The sequence below is a fragment of the Balaenoptera physalus genome (assembly GCF_965194825.1).
Source record: "Balaenoptera physalus genome assembly, chromosome: 8".
NCBI lineage: Eukaryota > Metazoa > Chordata > Mammalia > Artiodactyla > Balaenopteridae > Balaenoptera > Balaenoptera physalus.
The window spans coordinates 84,411,318-84,431,071 of NC_138887.1; the positions used below are offsets into that span (position 1 = coordinate 84,411,318).

The window sequence follows — 19,754 nt, forward strand, 5'->3', positions numbered from 1 at the left end:
ATCAATAAAACATATGATAGTAATCATGAGGAGAGAACATCCATTCTGGTAACTTTTAAGTGATATCCCCATTGGCAATGGCTGTTTTGGGGGTATCTGTTACGGAGATTTTCTTACTTCTAAGTTAAACCAATTTCTTATCCAACAAGGAGCTGGATATGATTTGTAAACTTTGAAAAACTTCAGGGGCAGTGATATGAAGGTTTGAGCATTTCACAAATAATTGCACACATTTGGTAAAATCAATTCTCACTTAGTTTAGTGTCTAAGAGGGAAAGTATTGCTCTGGGCACATCTAATGACCTCCCCACCTTAGACAAGGATGACTATTCTGTGTGCAGGATATATTTGGATAAAAGGATTCAGGCTCTTGAATCCCTTGATTATGACCCATTGCATAGATCGCAAGTCTCTAGCTGATTCTTCAACAAAGTGTCAGGTTTTCTTAGGTGGCTGATGGTATGAAATCACTCCATGCATAGACTGTTTTATTTTAGTTTGTTTGTTATTGCTATTGTTGTTTTTAAGTACTTTTGCCCTATGACTTCACAAAAGCCATTTAAAATTTTCCATATAACATTGATTTCATAGTAATGGTAGTACTTACCTTCTTTAGGTTCTCTACATTCCTCAAGTGGTTACTACATGATTAGATGTATGATAATTGATGAAAGTGAAAAATTCAAGACAGTTTTCAACTTCCTTGCACTGTCATCTTGAAATGCTATTAAAAGTAAAAATATCAACCTAGGCAGAATGAAACATGAAGTTAGAAAATTACCATTTGGCAAGCAACACAATAAAAATTGTTTAGACAAGAGATATCGATAGTTACTAAATTGAGAGGATTATAAGAAACAGAATATCCTCAGTACCTTCCCTAAAATACTTATTAATTACAGGTTCAATAACAGCATCTCTGCCATGTAGAAACCTGGCAGGTACCACTGTAACCAGGTGATCACAGCTAACTTTACCGGTAATGGGATAAATAGGTACCATTTGCCTCCTGATGAATGATTAACCAAAAGTACAACATCTCTTTTCTGGTGTTCCTGCCAAAAATGTATAACTTGAATTGAATTATGAAGATACTTCAGACAAACTTCTATAAATAAAGAGCTTGCACTCTTCAAAAATGTCAAGGACATGATAGAAAAGGAAAGAGTAAAGAACTGTTCCAGATTAAAGAAGACTAATGAGAAATGACAACTAAATGCAACATGGGATCCTGGCTTGGATCCTGGACCAGAAATTTGTTTCTTTTGCCATAAAGAACATTAGTGGGGCAATTAGAATTTGAATAAGGAATGTAAATTAGATAACAGTGCTGTTTTAATGTCGATTTCCTGAATTCGATTATATACGAGACTTGTGATTCTTAGGAACTATATGCTGAAGTGTTTAGTGGTAAAAGGGCATCATGTGTACAACTTACTGTTAAATGATTCAGATATTATAAAGGATTCACGGACAGAGAAATAAGGGAAATGACAACGCAAGTGTCTACATATCAGAAATGAAGAGTTCGGGACAAAGCTACTCAGCACTAGAGCACAGAGGAGGCACAGGCACAGGGACAACACACAGTCGGAGGGAGATTTCCACAGCGATCTTCTCTGACCTTCTGCTCAAAGTATGCTCCATGGACAAGCAATATGGACACTAGCTGGACAATTGTTAGATGTGCAGAACTTTTGCTCCTACCCAAGACTACTGTTTGAAAATTTGCATTTTAATAAGGTCATCAGGTGATTATGAACTTCTGAGAAGCACGGCTCTGTCACCTTCATGACAGGTATAGTATGGCTGGAGTAACAGTGAGGTGGGAAAAGCTGGAGTCTTGCTATGCTTAGATATGCCATCCTTGGAATATGTTTGGAATGCCAGGTCTTACTGTTATTGTTATCCAAGTATATAATATGTTAAAAATCAGAAGACCTAAAAATAATTTAGAGTCAGAATTTTTATGCTTTTCTTATAATTTTCAATTATAGAATTGAAATTGAACTAGAATTTTCAAATGAAATCTACAATTAATGGGTTATAAAATCACTGTAGAAGGTTATGATCAGTATTATTTTAAATGAAATACCATGGAATGGAATAGAAAATATGAAAATTCATTACACGTCGTTAGGTAAGTGCTGTGGTCACTCTAAAGATGCGGAACAGCCCCCAGATTTGGTTCAGATGTGGTGACTGATGATGCCACACATGCAACAGGAAATTATGAAAAAATACATTACACACATAATAGGCTTTCTGGGGAGAGTAGAGTAGCTCCAAGCAGGCTAAAAAATGACTTGAGAGAGTCATGAAAGGGGAGTGGCATAGGGTTTTTATAGTGGTTAAGGAGGGGAGATGTGGCAAAAATACCCATAGGCAGACTGGGCCTTGGGTGATTTGAAATCCCACACCTCTCTTAGCTCAAAAGGAGGGATATGGGGTAAGAAAAAAAGGGAGAATGTTGGGGTATGAAGGCTGTCAGTGGCCACATATCAAAAGTTGAGTCACACTCTTTATCACAGTAAGCGTCACTTCATGAAACCTTTTTTCAATAGTAGTGTGCTCATGCATATGGACTGGATTCTGAAAATATATATTATTTTGGTTTGTGGTCAAAAAAGTTTGAAAGCCAGAAACCTCAAAGTTATTGAGCAGGTTACATTAAATTATAGCTTGACTTAAAGAACATAGATTCAGAGGTTATTTTCCCTTGAGTTTATCACCAGATTAAGTGCAGAAATGAATTTTAATGGTCTCACTCAAGCTCTTACTGTCTCCCTTTTCTTTTATTCCAGGGAATTTAAGGACTGGGAAATTTAAAGTCCATTTATTAACACTGCGACTACCTGCCAAGCCATTTGGATCACCTGGACTATATTACTAAAGTTATTTCATCTGATTTAACCTTGACAACTAGACCCTGTGTTCCAGTCCCAACACAGTTCAGATTTCAGAACAATTTGATCACATAAATACTTGAATCCCTCATATATTAATCTTTCTCATAGCATCTTACTTGATACTTCATTCTTATCTATTGATTTGCACAATTTGGGGTAGATCTTTTGAACTTTTAGAATCCACAAAAACAGAAATTCAAAATAACCTCTTTTTTCTATCCAGCAGATGTTCTTTCTATTATTTGGTTTACCCAGATAGGGGTAAAGTTTCTATAATATATTTTATTATCAAGAGGAATTTAATTAATACAAAAATATTTTATTTTGATCAGCCTATGAATATATTTAGCACTTGTTTTGTCTCACGACTCCTCCTGCTAACCCCTCTCCCAACCTGACCCTGACTATAGCACGTCATGATGTTTCTGTGCTTTAGGGTGTATTGGCTTTTATCTAATTATCTAATTTGTTCCTTTTTCCCAGAGTTATACCTATGAATTATGGTCACATGACTAGGATTTCCAGAGATATTCTAACTTTCTGACATAATAATAAGTATTTAATTACTTTCATTCTTGAGCTAAGTGTACTTTTGAAATGTATATGATTTAGCCTTTTTATGCTATTTAAGCAATGCAGTGAGATGATGCCAACCACACAGACATACACACACACACACACACACACAGAGCCACATCCCTTTGATAGACAGATGGAAAATGTTGATTAAAATGATATCGCTTTTCAATGTTAATTGGACTGTGATTTCACTGTATAATAAGTTTCCATGTTCAAAAAGTCTGCAATGCGAGGTGTTTTTGGACAGTGCATTTTAGATTAGAACAAAATTGAATATACAGTCCGCTGCCTTAAAAAGCACAATTGCACAATTATCACTCTTTGAAAGAACAGCATTAAGTCACTGGGTAATCTGACATGTGAGTGTCTCGTGATGTTGTTCATCTGGAAGCAGTGTCTCAGGCCTGTGAGTTGGGAGCCGTGTGAAGAGGAAGGGAGAGTAGAAACACACTTCTGTTTTACTTGTTTTGACCTTGGTACTTCTAAAGATTTTTACCAATAAATTGAGCATTTTTCTTTTCATGCTTTTCTTGGCTGTACTGCTGCTACTTCTGCTTTTTAAAATTATTTTTCTATTACTTTTGTCTTCTTGCTTCTTTTTTTCTATTTTAATCTATTCTCTTAAATGCTTTAAAATTCAAAGATATAGATGGGTTTGTGGAACAGTGTTGATTAGATAAGAGGAAATCAGGGTGGGACTTTCTTCTCCGCCTAACAACCTACTCAATATAGAGCTCTGTTACCTCAGTTTTCAAAAATGCCTAAGTTTTGTCTGAACTTATATTTGGAAAAGACTCGGAGGAAGTGCTTAGTCTTGCTTACAGCAGAGCAATAAAGGTAACTTAACTAGCTTTGGTAGTCTAAATGCCATATGGTCTACAACTTATTAGAGTACAAACACCTTTGGAAAAAACCTTACTGACAAAAAAGGAGAAGTATCATCTATTACTGTTGTGTTTTCCTCTATCACATGGCATTCCAACATACCATGTGCTCCAAATTCCAGGAGGAACACATTTCATTAAAATACCTTGGCTCATTTGCAAGGTCTCATTTTTATTAGCCTTGTTTGCTATATCACCACACATTTGGATTTGTTATTGTGTAATTGAGCTAAGAATTTGATTTCGAGAATGTTTGAGAAATACAGGCTATCTATTAATAGTATAGACTAATCAAATAATGTGTGTGGAACTAATTAGTCAACAGTTGCCATTTAAGGTAATTTGCTATTTTAAACAGTTAAGTTTCAAAGGTCAAGGACAAAACAACAAATGGTGAAAAATGAAGTTTGATTGGTAATTTAGTTATGAAGCAAGTTACATTTTACATAAAAATTAAAATATATTAATGTATTATCTGCACATTAGATATATTTTACCTAAATCATCAATTAAAATGATGAGTATTAAAGTATTCCATGGGTGACTTCCTTCTATACTGACATAATTAACATTTTTTTGTAACAATATTATACGAAATATCTCATACTACTGTCTTTCAGCACATATGTTAAGCCTAATCTGAAAACTGAGGGTACCAAAGAAATTGTGAAATGCTTTACTAATCTCATGATAAACATAACTGCTTTTATTGGCAATGATCTATATTTAGATCCATATGTATGAACACATCTGTTTTTATTAATAATAGCCCGCTTTGGCTCCTCATCCTCATTTTTTTATTGCCTAAATATTAATCAAAATATGTTTGCTAATCCATGACAGCAATCCAAACAAGCAACTCTTACAATTTAGCTCTAGTTTCCAGAAGGCTCTTTTTAAAAAAAAATCATGCTATTTACTAATCTTAATTCTGTTGACTATATTTCCGTTCACTGTCATCTTTCAAAGACCATCCAAATCAGCACCGAGATTGCTTCAGCATGTCTCTTCATTACAGAACAGTAAATTGAAAGAGACTAGGTATCAGTGTGGGGTCTCCCTGGGAGGGACATTTTCAAAATAAAAAATCAAAACTGGGTTTTGCAAATCAAAAGCCATCATTCATGTTATTCAGATGAAGAAAGGTAGATTTATAAAGAGGATTTCTTTGGAGACAGCAATTGAGACCTGTAGAGTAAGAGTGGAAATTGTTCAAGCCTGGTGAGGAGACTTTTCAACAAAACTTCTGATAAAGTTTAATAACGTGACCTACAATGTTGAATGGTGGGTTTCTGTCTGGCTTCTATCTGAAAAATACAAGGGTTATATATATGATCTAGCCAGCAGCTGATAGATGAGTTGAACAAGAGGTATATGCATTTCCAGAGTTCACTGGAGAAAAAAATACATGAATGCTTCCCAGAATGAGTGGTGGGCTACAAAGGGGTGAGGGTTGGCCTGTTAGTATTTTAATCTGAAGGGGCCTCTGTAGAGTACAGTGGACCGGCAAAAAACAAGATGAGGAGAGGACTGAAGTGAGAGGAAAATGCTTCGTGGGCAATGCAGTGGATATTCCCAGTGGGACCTCTGAAAAATCCATACAAAAGTGCCCTACAAGAGTAGGCTTTAAATACCAGCAATACCCAGAGACTATAAAGCCATCGAAAAACAGCAGCAGTCAAGTAAGAATTTTTCTGTTCCCTTTTACTCTCCTCTCTAAACTAAACCTGAGGGAGAGAAAAATCCTCTTTTTGCAAATGGACAAATGAATAGGAAAAGAAAAATGAAGCACAATACCACCCTACTCTATTTTCTGGCCTCTTGCCTGCAGAATATCATAACTAGGGAGGGGAAGATTTAAGTTTATAATATAAGAGTTTTATCATATAGGTCTTGCAATTAGAATTTTTGAATTGAGACATTATTTCCTGATTTAAAGCAGCCATATGATTTTTATTACCTATGAGTAGTCAGAAAAGTCAACGGACTTAGTTTTCATGTACACTCAAGGAAAAATTTTGACCCCTGAATTAACTTTTTAAACTTTTTATTACAGAAAATTTCAAACATATAGAAAAGTAGAGATCATAGTACAATGAACTCACATGTGCCTGTCACCAATTAGAACAGTCATCAACTTATGCTCAGCTTGTTTCATCTATACTGCCAGCTTTGAATTTACTGAAGCAAATCTCAGATATTGTATAACTCATTGAGTTAATTTTAAAAAGACAAAGGGGGACAAAATTACTTTAAGATTATACTTTAAGTGTCTTATAAGTGAAACAGTTGTAGAACAAAAGACATATGAGTGTTTCTGTGTGCCATGTCAGGGATGAGGCTGGCCTGGATTTTAAATCATGCTTAAAGGCAGCTGGATTTATGAGATCCAAGAAAGTGGAATTGATTTAAAGTGACTTGAAACTATTGTCTCCTAACCCACTTTGGGCTTCTGGGAAATAATTCACTCTCTCTCTTAGAATATATTGTGAAACATTTCATTAATACATGGGAATGTTTTAATACCTTTATAAGGTATAGATAATAATATAACACAAGTAATTGAATTATCAATACTAGGGAAACACTCTGTGTACTCCTCCCTGACCCTGGTCCATTACTCCTCTTCTCTGTGATAACCATGATCCCCACTTTTGCATTTATCATACAACTGCTTTTTTTAAAGAACTGTTTCACATGTATGTATCCTTAAAATATATATTATTTAGTTTTATGTGTTTTTGAACTTTACATGAAAAGTATGATTGGTGATGAACATTTGGATTGTTCCTAGTTTTTTGGACATTACAAATAATGCTGCTATGAATATTCTTTTATATGACTCCTTGGGCATCTGGGGCAGAATTTCTCGAGGGTATATGCCTAGGAATGAACTTGCTGGGCCATAAGACTCACATCATCAACTTCACTGGTTGAATTCAGATTTATTTACAATGTTTCCCAATTTACATTCCTGCCAGCTCTGTGTGATAGTTCTCAATGCACCACATCCAAAAATAACCCCTAAAATAGGCAAAATGTTTAAAGTTCTGTCAATCTGATTCATGTGAAATTGTAATTTAGTATTGTTTTGATTTGTATTTCCCACAAATTTTCCCATAAATTTCATCACGTTTTTGTACTGTTATATGTTATGCGTGCCTCTCTCATTTAAAATGCATGGCCTTGATTTTTGCCCAAATTTTAATTTGGTTAATTTTCCCCTCTCATTTGTAAGAGTAAATGATTTATTCTGATACAATGCCTTTACCAGTTTTATATGTTAAAAATTTGTGGCTTTTAATTTTAATTTTAAAATGGTCTCTTTGATGAATGAAGGCTTTAAGTGTGTAAATTTTTTTTATCATGAGTTGTACTTTTTATATCTTGTTTAATAAGTTCTTACCTTAATTTCGTGACATCGTCTCCTATATTTACTTCTAAAAGTTTTAATGTTCTGTTTTTCACATTTTCAGATTTTTGTTGTCTGGATTTGATTTTTGTGTACAGTCTAAAGTGGGATCCAAACCGATCTTTTGCCAAATCGATACCCAGTTGTGCAACCATCCTTCACTGAACAGTCCATTCTTCCTCCAGCTGATCTTCAGAGACAATTTAGATTGATACCAAGATTGGCAATACCGGGGAGTCTGCTTCTGGGATCTTAGTATCCTACCATTGGCTGTTTGACTACCCATATACCAATGCTACTGTTTAGTTATTATTATAATTTTGTAATAATTTTGGTAGGATCAAATAATGTCCTTTTATAGTCTAAGAAAATATTTTCTTGAAACTTTACAGACTTTAGAATTACCTTTTGTTGGGTTTTGATTGGAAAAGAAATGTGTATATAGATTAATATTGGGAGAAATGTCAGATTCATAACATTGTGTCTTCTTCATGGATACATTAAGTTGAACTATGCCAAATTGCTGACATTTGACCATTTTTGACCTGCCAAAACAGCAGTATCATATAGTTCAACTTAATAGTTTATCTCTCAATTTATTTGTATCTCTTTAATGTCTTTCATTAAAATTCTATTATTTTCTCCACGAATTCACAAACATTATTGTTAAATTTAACTCTAGGCATACATTTTTATTTTAACCTATTATTGTGAAATAAATTCCTTTTTAAAATTTTACTTCTGTTTTGCTTGCATAATTTACTTAAGCTCATCTTCTATCTATTAACTGTATTTCCTTAACTAGATCCTTTAGTATGATATTTATTTGAGCAGTGATTGGCAATGTCTTTCTCTCACTCAGTTCTTGATTTTAAAGGAAAGGCTTAAAAAATTTCACTATTGAAGTATAATGTTTGCTGGAGGTATTTGATCAATAACCTTAATAGGTTTAGGAATTATCCTTTTTAATCCTAGTTCACAAAAAGGCTTTATTTTCTCATGGATGAAGGTTGAATTTTATCAAAAGATTTTTCTGCATTTATTGAAGGGACATGTGGATTTTCTCCATTTAACTAATAGATTATAGTGCAGTATATTGATAAGCATTTGTGGAGAAATATACATGTATATCTTTCCCAGTTGTTTTATTTTTTATATTTAAAAAATTAGATAATATGCCTACATAAAAGTGAGTAAATATGTAGGTATGGTGCAAAATAATATTTATAAAATGAACACCTATTTGCTTTATCCAGTACAAGAGAAAGAAAACTATCAATAGCCCAAAAGGTTACCCAGAAATAAATACTAGCCAAGATTTTGTAAAAAAAAATAATAATTTACCTGTATTTTCTTCTGGACAGCAAATAATTCTGACCTCTGCCCTGGAGGGAGACACTGTTTCTATCTTCCCAACTTGTGTGCTCTACAAACATCCATGACAGTTTGGAACAAAGGCTGAAACACGATGTGCAGCAACATGAGAAACTCATGGAGAACTGTCTCTCAACAATCCTGTACTTCCAACTGGTGTAGCAACCTAGTGGGATTTGGAGTTGTCTGCTTTAAGGATGGCTGGATGACCTCTCTCTGCAAAGAAAGGAGTTACATATTTGGAGACCAGAAAGGCAGATTGTAACAAAGACCACAAATGCTGGATAATATCCATTCTTTCTCTTCATCCGGGATTTACCACTAGACCTCATTTCTCAGGGTCCTTGTAACTACGTGGAGCTTTGTGATTAGTTCTCGTCAATGGACCATGGGCTGAAATTATGTGTTAACACTTACCAGAGTTATTAAGAGGGGATATACCTTCCACATGTTATGCATTTTTGCCTTTGTGTGACAGCTAACTACAAAGAATCCAAGACCTCAGAAAATGACAAAGGTGTGCAATGAGTAGAGTCTAGGTTCCTGAATGACTGAACAGAGCAAAGCCTCCCTTCTGACTTTCATTAGACTGTAAAGTAAGAGATAAATATTTTTTTTCTTGTTAAACCTCTGAGATGTTTGTTACAGCAACTAGCCTTCCCTGACTCATATAGAGATCACAATACTTTATAACTGTATTTTATTGGGTACTTATCATATGATAGATACCATATATTAGCAAATTTAATTCTTTCACAAGCCTATGATAAAGGTTTTATTAACCCCCTCTGAGAGATTAACTTTCCTCTTCAAAATTGTCACATGGCTGCTAAGTGGGGGAGTTAGTACTTCAAACTAGTTCTAACTGAACCCACAATGTGTGCTCTTAACCTGTTTTCTATTATGCCTGTAGTTAATTTCTTGGTGTACCAAATAAACAAACAAACAAAATCATATCCTTAGTCTTGGGTAAATCCATCAACCCAAACTGTGAAAATCTCAAACTGTAGCTCTCATTAATGTTTGGTCCATAGAGTAATAGTTCATAATAAAACACAGCTGAAGGGAAATGTTGAGCATACTCATAAACTAAACAGTTTTATTAATAATGCATGTGGCATTGTTGGTTAACATTCACCATTGCTCTAAGTTTATAGAGAACTGAAGCTCTGACCATCTACGTAGAAAACTATTTCCTCATTTTAACGTCTAATGTTCCCACACATACATATATGAGGGTGTTTATATGTATATAACACTTTACTTATGCTATTAAGTATTTTTAAAATCATATTTTAAAAATTTTGAAACAATCTTTAGGTTATAAAAATTGAAATTTTAAAATGTTTTAAAATATTTTACTGTATTTTTTAAAAGTACAGTGTTGACCTTATACCCTATCACCTCCAAATTCCTTTATGTACTTTCTACCAAAAAGAATGTTCTTCCACACAAATGCAGTGTAACCATCCCTCTTTCTTTCTTTCCTCCAAACACACACACACACACACACACTTACTTCTACACTTGTCTATAACTATATATTGAAAACCACAAGTTCATATCAATACTTTCAATCTAATCCAATACCAGTAGTTTATTCTGCTTTTATTCTGCTTTCCTCCCTTTCCAAATTTGGTAATGCCTTCTCCTTCAGTGAGAAACCAGCTTTCACTATCCCTCACCCTGCTCAGGCTCTAGCACCCTGAGCCAGGTTCCCTACTCATGCCACTTGGACTCTGACACCTCACACATGACCACCCTGACCCAATACATATATGCTCTCCTTACCCTGCTCCAGCTCTAAAACCCTACCATCCTTATGCTGCCCAGGCTCTGACACCAAAGATGCCCTCCCTACTCTACTTGGCCACCAATATCCCACTCAGGGCATCTGAAATTCTCCCCATAGGACATGTTTTAAACACAGAAATTGTATCTGTGAAGGATAGTGACAGCTGGTCTTTCACTGAAGGAAAAGGGATTGAAAAATTTGGAAAGGGAAAAAGTAAAACAAACTATGTGGTATTGGATTAGAATTGAAGATATTGGAATAAACTTGTGGTTTTCAATATCTAGATATTGAAATGCTTACCTTTCTCTTCCTTACCTAATGATTTTGAGTCCAAATTGTTCAGGAATGGAAGGAAAGATGAAGAAAAGACAATATTACAATTCAATGGCTGCATTCTTTTCTGTGTTTGTGCCTCAGTTTAAAATTCATTCTCCTAGTCTTGGATGTCTTAAAATTTTTGAATTTTTCTCTTTAATACTGTAATAATTTTTGGATCCTCAGCTTATTAGGGAAGATTGCTAAAATTGAAATTACTAGATTTCAGCGTGTAAAATTCTTAAACCTTTATAATATGACAAGAAAAAAAAAGCCCTCTCTCACTGTTATAATCTCCTTTTTTTTAAAAATTGGAGTATAGTTGCTTTACACTGCGGTGTCAGTTTCTGCTGTACAGCAAAGTGAATCAGCCATACATATACATATATGCCCTCTTTTTTTGGATTTCCTTCCCATTTAGGTCACCACAGAGCACTGAGTAGAGTTCCCTGTGCTATACAGTCAGTTCTCATTAGTTATCTATTTTATATATAGTAGTGTATATATGTCAATCCCAATCTCCCAATTCATCCCACCCCCCTTCCCTTTCCCCCTTGGTATCCATACATTTGTTCTCTACGTCTGTGTCTCTAGTTCTGCTTTGCAAATAAGATCATCTATACCATTTTTCTAGATTCCACATATATGCATTAATATACAATATTTGTTTTTCTCTTTCTGACTTACTTCACTCTGTATGAGTCTCTAGTTCCATCCATGTCTCTGCAAATGACACAATTTCATTCCTTTTTCCATTTCATTAATTACCAATAAAATTACATGCTTTTTCTTGTTTGTTTCCCATTTTTGTTGTGAATTATTATTTTTCATGTTAACTGACACTACTTTTTTTTTTTTTTGAAGAAACAATTCACATCTGCTACTTTATTTCTAGAACTGGTCACAAAGCCACAGATGATATTTATAAATTCCTTTTTTCTACCACCCATTCTGTATTCCCTTTGCCTTCAGCCAGCTGGTCAGTGTGACACTACTTCTTACAGTGCTTTCTTAATGATTTTTAAAAAGCTGTTTGTATTAAGCAAAGTCATATTTATTGCAAATATGCTTACTAGTTTTTCTTTTAGCTTTTATGATATATTTTTAATGTACCATAATTTAAAACAGTTTTAATATTATTGAATAACTTCTTTGGCATATTTAGAAAATTCTATCTCAATGGTAATTTAACTGTTTTAAAGCTTTCTTCTAGAGTTTTACAGTTTCAACTTTCATATTTAGCTCTTTAATATATCTATCAAAGATTTATTTTGTGTGGTTTCTGGTGAAGATTTAAATTATTTCTTTTCTAAATATAGCACAATTTCCCCAACATTATTAGTCAAACATGTTTTCTTTATTTAAATATTAAGTTATTATATATATTAATATCCAGTTAGAGGCAATTTCTTTTATTCTGTCCTCTTTTCAAGTCTTATGCGAATACTGCAGTTTTTTAATCACTGTATGTTTAAATAGCCAATAGAATGAATAAATTCCTTTCATACCTCATTAAAAGAGTTCTGGAGCCAAGTCCAATGTGCACGTGGGGGGAGCAGGGGGGAGAGTTTTGCCACACTAACAAGCAATTCTCAGACACCAATAGTGTGTCCAATAATTTAACTCAATTCAACTCAATTCTCACACTCTCTATCTGGAGATAGCATCAGATTCCACTGGTTAAGGGTTCAGTCTTACAAGACTGCCCCCACCCCCCACTTCAGATGCCAGTCAGAAGCCTAGGATGCTACCTGTGCTTCTGACTGTCTGGCTATAAAGCAGAGGTTCCCACAACCCACTTCTTCCTTGGGTTCAATTAATTTGGCTCACAAACTATAGTGGCTCACAGAACTCAGAGCAATATTTCACTTACTAAATTACCAGTTTATCATAAAAAGATATAACTCAGGAACAGCCAGATAAAAGATGCATAGGGCAAGGTGTGGGAGAGAGAGTGAGGAGCTTCCATGCCCTCTCCAGCAGCAACACTCTCGCCAAACTCTATGTGTTCACCAAACCAGAAGTTCTCCAAACCCCATCCTTTTGGGTTTTTATAGAATCTTCATTACATTGTCATGATCAGTTAATTATTGGCCATTGGCATTTGATTCAACCTCCATCCCCTTCCCCTCCCTGGAGGTCAGGGGGTGGGACTGAATGTTCCACTCTAATTTCATGGTTGGTTCTCCTAGCAACCAGCCCCATCTTTAGGTGGGGTCCAAAAGTCACTTCATTAACATAACAAGAGACACATTTGTCACTGTCAACACTTAGGAAATTCCAAGGGTTTTGAGAGGTGTAAGCCAGGAACTGTGGATGAAGATGAAATACATATGAGAAATATATTTTGGTCATCTGAATGTATGTATTTCTTATAAGTCACAATATTGCATTCATCATATTCAATAATGCCTGAGCTATGATGAGTGTTCTTCCAAATAGTTTTAGAATCACCTTTCCTGTTTTTCCCAAAGAGACTTTAAAGTGTACTTAATCTATTATAGTTTATCACTCATCCAAATCTATGATATGTCTTTCCTTTTATTCAGCCTTTTTGTTTCTGGGTAAAGTTTTCATCTTTTCTTGTTACTCTGATTCCTAGTTGCTTTATTTTTTTAAAATTATATTTCGTTGTCATTGTGAATGAATTCACATTTTTCTTATAATTTCTACTGTCTATTATACAGGAAAATGATTGATTTTTGTGCATTTATCTTATGTCAAGATATTTTACTGTAGTCCTTCATACTACATTATTATATCATGTTTTTCTTGATATTTTAGGAATAAAATGATATTGCCTGAAAATCTACCTTGTGTCTTCTCCCAAATAAACTACTACATTCAAATAAATTTATCAGTATATTATGAGAGCTAATCTTTCCCAACCACATTCTCCCCTGGGATGACAAATTTACTTTAGTGATATCTAGTTGGAAAACATACTGTCTAACTGGGTTTGGGGAAATTACAATGACAACAAAACCCATGTCCATAAGAGGAGATATAAATGGCTATTTAAATATATATATTTTTAGTAACACAAATAATACTGTAAAACAAAGAATGTTGCTCACCATCTGGTTCTACAAGGATTGAATCATAGCCACTGCAGTTGCTGACCAACAGGACAACCTGAAAGGAATTCAGGAAGAAAAACAGCATGAGGCACTCTGTGCTTTGGAAAAACAGGCCTCTAAGATAGATAAATCTCAGAAAGAACTTTAATGAACCCAGATTCTTGAATCTTCCTATACATATAAAAGCACTAAAAATCATTAACTGAGATCGCTGTTCCTTGTAACTAGCAATAACCTTTTACAGAGATGTATGCTTGACTGCATGTATTCTCTCGGCAAAATTGTATATATACTGGCTTCTCCCCCAACTTCTTGGAAGCAGTTCTCTCAGAGCTACTTTACTGAAAGGCTGTTTCCCAAGCTATAGTCCTCAGTAAGACCCTGAATAAAACTCAACTCACAGCTCTTACGCTGTGCATTTTTCTTTCAGTTGACAATACACAGCCACAATATCACATAAACATTTTATTTTATAGACAGTCTTAATATGTATTTTTTTTAATTTATATTTTTTCTCTGTGTTTGTATACAGACCATTCTTGAATCTGATTTCTAATAGTAGTGAATTGCATTTTAAAGTCATTCTGTATTATTTTGATACCCAACCATCATGAAATAGTAAATGCTTTACGAAACCCCAATCCTTAACTTCAGGAAAAGTCCAGCATATATAACAGGAATCTCTAAAGTTCATCTTTAACAGAGAATTTTATAAAGATGTCTAAAGTCCAAAACTGGGGAAAAAAAAGGAAAAATACTTTTTAGACGTTAATTTGAAGATCAGTCAACATAGGTTGAAGCTTTATTTATAATTCAGTGAAGTTCAGTAAGGATATGACCTTCTCTCCTCTCTGTTCTGTTCTTAATTCTACTGACCTTAATCTGTCTTTGCCTCACTACCCTGTGCCAGGGCAATAATAGTAAGTGGTGAACCATTACCCAAGAATTACTGAGATTTTTATAATTTGAAGAAAACTCATCTTAAAATAACTTTTCTTTTTAAATAATGTCCTATCATAAGGGAGTGATTTTGTTTTGCTCTTGTCTAAATATTCCAAGCCTCATAACTTGGTAGGTCTCTTAATTCCATGAGAACTAACTATTAACTTATCCTTGGAAAGTTAGTCTATGAGTATCTGAGTGTTTATGTCACCTCAGCACAGGAAACCCTAATGGATCCACTGGCATTTTCTTGAAGATAAATGTCTATATCTATATACTTTGACTTTATCTATTCAGTAAACTTTCAATTAGTCCATATTTTGCTTCCTCAAATATGTAGAGAAACTAGTTATCTTGGAAAATCAGGTTGGGTAGAAAACCTGGTGAAAACTTCTATGAGCAGTATCATTTTTCAACTTGTTTCCAAGGATGTGGGAAGGTCTTGGATGGTAATTTACCTGTTTAATAGCTACCTGGAGTAAGCGGATATGCAGGACTCATTCTGCAGATATTCTTCTCTTCACCTTCAGCAAGATATTAAATGTTTTTAAATAGCTATTCTGTACGGTTTTATTGATGTTAACAGAACTATTATGGCTGTTACTGGCCTTTTTTATAGCCCTTTGCTGCTTCACTTCCACAGCATGCAAGTCTGGCTACCAAAAATGTCATTGATCCTAGTTTTAAGCATCAACCTTAGATGATAAAAATGGTGATATCCTTGAATGACAGATTCAAAAGTATCATAAAAAGTCTTTTAAACAGATGGCAAATATACCACTGTTTACATATTTTAAATGAATGCTACAGACAGTAAGAAATTATTCCACCATGTTTAAAAGGAAAATTCCACAGCATTTCTACAAAGGCACTTTTCTTTTTACTGCAAGGAAATATATTCAGTAATTTAGCTACCAACCACTCTTTTGCCTTCCAAATTGTATACTGGAAGCATATGGGAAAGATGGCTAAAGAGCCTGTATTCATTTTTTCTTTATGTATCCTTAAATTTATTGAATAGTAAAAATAAATAGGGATGAGAAAGGTATATGGATGTGTTCATTTTTAGGAAAAAAATGATAATTCTTAAAGGCATTTTTAGATAATTTACTCATTCAATTAAAACACAGTTCATGCTTAAAAATCTGGGGCTATAAAGAAAACATTAAAATGTCACATGTTAACAGTTTAAAAATATCATTTTTTAATGTATGAAGAATCCATTTGGGGCTTCCCTGGTGGCGCAGTGGTTGAGAATCTGCCGCCAATGCAGGGGACACGGGTTCGGGCCCTGGTCTGGGAAGATCCCACATGCCGCGGAGCAACTAGGCCCGTGAGCCACAATTGCTGAGCCTGCGTGTCTGGAGCCTGTGCTCCGCAACTAGAGAGGCCGCGATAGTGAGAGGCCCGCGCACAGCGATGAAGAGTGACCCCCACTTGCCGCAACTAGAGAAAGCCCTCGCACAGAAACGAAGACCCAACACAGCCATAAATAAATAGATAAATAATAAAGAATGAGGATTAAAAAAAAATTAAAAAAAAAAAGAATCCATTTGTACTGTACACTAATTTTATGTTTATTTTATGAAATGATGGTATAACAAAGTGTTTTGAGTGACAGGAATAATTCAGTAAATTAAGTAAAGATTTGAAAACAAGAATTTAAAATTTCTATTTGATTATAAATATGATTATAGTTATAGTAGCTGAGCATCAAAGATTATTGCACTTTATATGAGCACTTGTCCAATACCTTAAAATATTTCCTTCTATTCTCTCAATATTGTACACATATCCCTTGGATATTGGTGAGGAAATCAGTCTCTCCATAAGCAAACTTACTTGATGTCACAAATTCTAAAAAACAAAAAATTAATTCCAAAATCAGGATCCCTTCATAGAACTTCAATATCATTCTCACTTCCTTTTTTTTGAACAATTACTATAACTGTCTTCTTTTCAAAATACATTTAACTTTAAAAAATGTAAATTTGATGTATTGAAACATACATGTTATCAGATTTTTCCCTTCAAACAGCTTTTTGAAATATTTCTCACTTGTGAGCATAAGGCTGTCCCTTCGTGAAGGACTGGTAGTAGAGGTAATCCCTGCTTCCATCACATATAAAAAATAACCTGTTATATCTATGTGTTAAGAGTTGAGGTACAGTCTTCCTTGCCTTCTGACTATTGTTTGTTGCCATTATTTCTTCTTCATATAGACCTTTATAAAAATCATTGTTAAAATTCAAAGTTTATAATCTTTTTAAACAAGATAATATAGAAGGGGAAGACCTTCAAGATGGCAGAGGAGTAAGACGTGGAGATCACCTTCCTCCCCACAGATACATCAGAAATACATCTACATGTGGAACAGCTCCTACAGAACACCTACTGAACGCTGGCAGAAGACCTGAGACTTCCCAAAAGGCAAGAAACTCCCCATGTACCTGGGTAGGGCAAAAGAAAAAAGAAAAAACACAGACAAAAGAATAGGGATGAGATCTCCCCCTCTGGGATGGAACTGTGAAGGAGGACAAGTTTCCACACACTAGGAAGTCCCCTCATTGGCGGAGACGAGGGGTGGCGGAGGGGGGCAGCTTCAGAGCCACGGAGGAGAGCACAGCAACAGGGGTGCAGAGGGCAAAGCGGAGAGATTCCCACACAGAGGATCAGTGCTGACCAGCACTCACCAGCGTGAGAGGCTTGTCTGCTCACCCGCCGGGGCAGATCGGGGCTGGGAGCTGAGGCTCAGGCTTCAGAGGTCAGACCCCAGGGAGAGGACTGGGGATGGCTGCGTGAACACAGCCTGAAGGGGGCTAGTGCGTCACAGCTAGCCAGGAGAGAGTCCGGGAAAAAGTCTGTACCTGCCTAAGAGGCAAGAGACCATTGTTTCAGGGTGCGCAAAGAGAGAAGATTCAGAGTACCACCTAAACGAGCTCCAGAGACCGGTGTGAGCTGCGGCTATCAGCACGGACCACAGAGACGGGCATGAAATGCTAAGGGTGCTGCTGCAGCCACCAAGAAGCCTGTGTGCAAGCACAATTCACTATCCACACCTCCCTTTCTGGGAGCCTTGCAGCTCGCCACTGCCAGGGTCCCGTGATCTAGGGACAACTTCCCCAGGAGAACGCACGCGCACCTCAGGCTGGTGCAAAGTCACGCTGGCCTCTGCCGTACTTTAACCCCGTCCTGCCTGAGCAAAGAACAGACGCCCTCAGGTGACCTAAATGCAGAGGCGGGGCCAAATCCAAAGCTGAACCCCAGGAGCTGTGTGAACAAAGAAGAGAAAGGGACATTTCCCCCAGCAGCCTCAGGAGCAGCAGATTAAATCTCCACAATCAACTTGATGTACCCTGCATCTCTGGAATACCTGAATAGACAACAAATCATCCCAAAATTCAGGCTGTGGACTTTGTGTGATTTTATCTCTATAGCTTTGCTTTTACCATTTATCCTAGGGTTCTGCCTGTCAATTTTTTTTTTTTAATTTAAGTACAGTTTTTAGTCCTTGTTATCATTGGTGGATTTGTTTTTTGGTTTGGTTGCTCTCTTCCTTCCTTCTTTCGTTTTTTTATTACTTTTTAATTTTTTAATTTTTAATAATTTTTTAAATTTTTTATTTTAATAACTTCATTTTATTTTATTTTTTCTTTCTTTCCTTCTTTTTTTCTCCCTTTTCTTCAGAGCCGTGTGGCCGACAGGGTCTTGGTGCTCCAGTTGGGTGTCCAGCCTGTGCCTCTGAGGTGGGAGAGCTGAGCTCAGGACACTGGTCCACCAGAGACCTCCCAGGTCCACATAATATCAAACAGCGAAAAATCTCCCAGAGATCTCCATCTCAAAGCTAAGACCCAGCTCCACTCAACAACCAGCAAACTACAGTGCTAGAAACCCTGCAGCAAACAACTAGCAAGACAGGAACACAACCCCACTCATTAGCCGCGAGGCTGCCTAAAATCATAATAAGGTCACAGACACCCCAAAACACACCACCGAATGAAGTCCTGCCCACCAGAAGGACAAGATCCAGCCTCATCCACGAGAACACAGGCACCAGTCCCCTCCACCAGGAAGCCTACACAACCCACTGAACCATCCTTAGCCACTGGGGCAGACACCAAAAACAACAGGAACTACAAATCAGTAGTCTGTGAAAAGGAGAACACAAACACAGTAAGTTAAGCAAAATGAGAAGACAGAGAGACACACAGTAGATGAAGGAGCAAGGTAAAACCCCACCAGACCAAACAAATGAAGAGGAAATAGGCAGTCTACCTGAAAAAGAATTCAGAATAATGATAGTAAGGATGATCCAAAATCTTGGAAACAGAATGGAGAAAATACCAGAAACGTTTAACAAGGACCTAGAAGAACTAAACAGCAAACAAACAAGGATGAACATCACAATAAATGAAATTAAAAATTCTCTACAAGGAATCAATAACAGAAAAACTGAGGCAGAAG

At 35.8% G+C, this 19,754-nt stretch overlaps 1 long non-coding RNA gene across 1 annotated transcript in view; it reads right to left on the reverse strand.

The window, feature by feature from the left end:
• The window catches only part of LOC309665760, a 54,564-nt gene extending 36,287 nt beyond the window's left edge, over positions 1–18,277 (reverse strand). Inside the window, exons 1-4 of the long non-coding RNA XR_014266671.1 lie at positions 16,850–18,277; positions 14,346–16,520; positions 9,129–9,374; positions 608–747 (exon numbers count right to left, since the gene is read on the reverse strand). This is a non-coding gene — a long non-coding RNA (uncharacterized lncRNA). The remainder of the gene's footprint in view (positions 1–607; positions 748–9,128; positions 9,375–14,345; positions 16,521–16,849) is intronic.
• Positions 18,278–19,754: the final 1,477 nt, after the last annotated feature.